Source organism: Frankliniella occidentalis, unplaced genomic scaffold (genome assembly GCF_000697945.3).
Source record: "Frankliniella occidentalis isolate FOCC.00 unplaced genomic scaffold, Focc_3.1 Scaffold438, whole genome shotgun sequence".
Taxonomy (NCBI): Eukaryota; Metazoa; Arthropoda; class Insecta; order Thysanoptera; family Thripidae; genus Frankliniella; species Frankliniella occidentalis.
In genome coordinates this window covers 125,700-129,348 of record NW_026267557.1, presented here as the reverse complement: position 1 = coordinate 129,348, position 3,649 = coordinate 125,700, and positions in this window count along the sequence as shown.

The window sequence follows — 3,649 nt, the reverse complement described above, 5'->3', positions numbered from 1 at the left end:
GGGCCCGCAGGATTAGGGGGCACTTGCTGGTTGTTATTGGGGCGGCGCCGGCGCGTGCGGGCGCGTAGGATAACACTGTTGTTTGTCGTGGCCGGCACAGCGACAGAAGTGACAGCGTCGCACAGGGTGGGAGAACGAGATGGGCGCGCGATACACAGCGCGGTGGCGCCAGTCGTCTTCCGATTCCCCGGGCAGGGGGAAGACAACCGGAGCGGCAGGCGGCCCAGGCGGGTGCTGTGGTTCGGGTGGGTGCTGCGGTCTGGCGGCGCCAAGACAGCCGTCGTAGGGCCGCGTCCAGGAGCAGCACTCCGCGCAGTAGTCGCACACCATGCTGTCTCCGACGAAGGCCGATGAGACGACCGAGTGGCACTGGAATTGGTGGGGCGGGCCGCGGAGTGGTTTGGCGCGGCCGGCGAGGAACATCGCCGAGGCGCAGTGCAGGTGGCACGGCACGACCGCGCCGTCCGACGCGCGAAGCACCCACTCAATGTCCGTTTGCCGGCAGACCAGGGTGGCCATGGTGAAGGGCGACTGCGTGGTGGTGTTGATGCGGCACGGGGGCGGGGTCGGGAAGCACAGGCACTTGCGTTCACAAAATCCAAGGTGTCACTTTGTCTTGTATGGGTGGCGCTGGTTGCGGGCGGGCACACACACACACACACGCGACTCGGAGGACGGCCCGCAGGCTAGGCGGTGGAGACGGCGGAGCAGGACGACTGCACGGTCCAAGTCGTGGCGGGGAACTGGCTGCCTGGTTCTCGGGAACGAAGTGAGAGAACGAGTGGGGCCGTGAACGCGTGAGGTAATGACCGTCGTGAAAGAACGGGCGGTGAACGAACCGGAAGGTGAACGTGAACGGGTGCGTGAATCATTGCGTGAGCAAACAAGTGAACGCGAACGTGAGAGAACAAACAAGTGAACGCCAACGTGAATGTTAATGTGAATGTGAAGATCTGAAGAAACGGATCAGCTGATAATTTTATTTCGCATTATTCAACCACATTCAACGTGTGAGGCAGTGTGAGGGCGTGAGTGAACCTGTCACCTTCGTGTCAACTTGACCACGTGTGTACATCTTGACCAGCAGCAGCTTTACCGGTCTCTTGAACATCTGCTCCGTCTTGAACTTGAAATGGGTTAGTAAGGTTATTTCATTAGGCGTGTCAATAGACCTGTTCAACTTCAACGAGGGTTATAACGACTGCTTGTTCATTGCGAACTGGTTTATGTTTAACCATGGCTATCGAGAGCAATGTTTACCTTGATGTCATTGAACAGCTGGCGCTAGGAAAGTCAAGAGTGTGAACAGCAGAAGAGAGAGACCAAGTTCGCCTAGTGAAAGTTTGGAGAAGTCTAGCATAAAGAAGGCAAAAAGACCACAGAACCCTGCCACGAAACAGAAGGGGGCCCTTCTCGTGTACATGAAAAAGCATCAAAACTTCGCTTGCAATCGTCTCAATGCCAAAAATACTGCCAAATTTAAGGATAAAATGAAGAGTAAAATGTCAAAGATTGTGAATGAGGCTGACCCTAAATGGTCCTCCTCAGCGTAGTGGGGAAAGGTGGTGGAAGGTGATTATTGTTCTAGTTGGGGTATTGTATATATTATTTGTTTCTGTGTGTTGATTGTTTCATTTCTTTTCTAGACCTGGTGCGATTTTAAAAAGAATGCCAAAGGAAAGGCGGGCGACAATTACCGTCCAATTTCCAATAAGACTGGCGGAGGAGATGAAACTATCAACTCTATGGATTCTGTGGAGCCCGTCTCCATAGATCACTCTGAGGCAAGTGTGAATGTCGTGGTCTTGTGTACATGAAGAACTTTGAATTTGCTTTATTAATGGTTGTGAATTGAATTGGAATTGTTTGCTTAAAGCGCTTCAATTGCACTATTAATTTCTTCATTTGTTTTCAGCAATACACATGCGATGACGATTGGGCCGACAGGGTCATGGCTGTTATTGGGTGGCACAACGCTCTGGGGATTGGTGTCGCAGATGAGCTAGATGTAAAGACCATTTGAATCTGTTATATCTTTTATGTTTCAATCCTATATTTATTTACCATTGAATTCATTTTTTACCTGCAGTCAGGCAATGAAAAAAGTTCTGAAGGTACCAATGAGGAAAGTGGTTAAGATTATGATGAGCAGGAGAATGATTTTATGGACACTGATAACAGGTCTGTGCCACGATGTAGAAAGACCCGGTGGCGGCGCTCCACCTCCTAAGGTGGCACCAGATCTCGTACCCGTAAGTCAGTACCTGCTGCGACCGCCGCCGCGCTGTAGTCGAGCGGTACGCGCCCCCTCCCTTCCCCGCCTCCTCTCCCCGCCACCCGGGAAGGGTAGGCCTGTTCGATTTTTAAAAATAATCGGAATCGACGATTTTTACAATAATCGAAATTGGGTTCGATTCGATTTTTCAAAATCGAGAATCGAAAAAAATCGAAAATCGAAAAAAAAATCGAGTTTGGTCAATTATCGATAACCGATTCGATTTTTTGTTTATTTCGATTCTCGATTTTTGTTCGATTGTCAATTTTTGCTCGATGTTCGATTTTTTCAATTTTTAATTAGATAATCGAGTTTTGCAACATTAATATTTATAAATTGAGGAAAATGCGACAAAAATCGATTGGAGACAAGTAACGGTTCACAAAGAATCGGTTATTTGAATTCATACGAGACGTTCTGTTTATCAATTGAAAATTCCACACGATGCTGCTGTGCTCTGCTGCTCTGTGATCTGCTACCTCGGCTAGCTACCCGCTACCCTAGTACAGCCGAAGCCGAGCCCTGCGGGCAGGCTACAGATGGGGGTCGGGCCGGCCCGGCCGGCGCCGCCGGGGACAGAAATCGTTTCCTGTAGTCAAAATCCGTCATGTGGCTTAAAAGGGCTTCGCGTGCTTGGTGTGGGCTATGGACCGACGAACGCAGACACAAGGGCCTTTATCTAGATAGATGTTCAAATTATGCATCGAAACAGTCTACAGTCGTCATTTGGATATGTGCAAATATGTCACAAAATTGCGCAAAATTGTCATAGAAACTTCTGACTTTTTTTTAAAGGGGGGTGAAAGGTTGACGATAAGTCCAGAAATCTGCGTTGTTTGTTGCTAGGTTGAAAATTTGAGAAACATTGAACGGCTAGACTATTCGATTCGTTCCGCCCACGTGTCCACTCGTCCACCCCGTGTCGGCGGCGGTCCCCTGCCCCGCCCCCGACCCCGACCCAAACCATTTTTTTAGTGCGGGAGGGTCTCCTTGGTGAGGGATGCTGGGGAGCAGGTAGCGACGCGAAAATCTTGTCGACGCGAAGCCTAATAATCGACTAAAGTCAATAATCGTTAGAATTCAATAATCGTTGAAAGGTCAATAATCGAAAAAAGTCAATAATCGACCAACGTCAATAATTGATGTTTCATTTCGATTTTCGATTATGATAATCGAAATCGACCCTCCAAAAAAATCGTCAATTACTAAAATAATCGAATCGAGTTTTCGATTAATCGAAAAATCGCACAGGCCTAGGGAAGGGCCCAGCGAGAGGCGGGGGGAAGAGGCGGGGAAGGGAGGGGGCGCGTACCGCTCGACTGCAGCGCGGCGGCGGTCGCAGCAAGTACTGACTTACGGGTACGAGATCTGGTG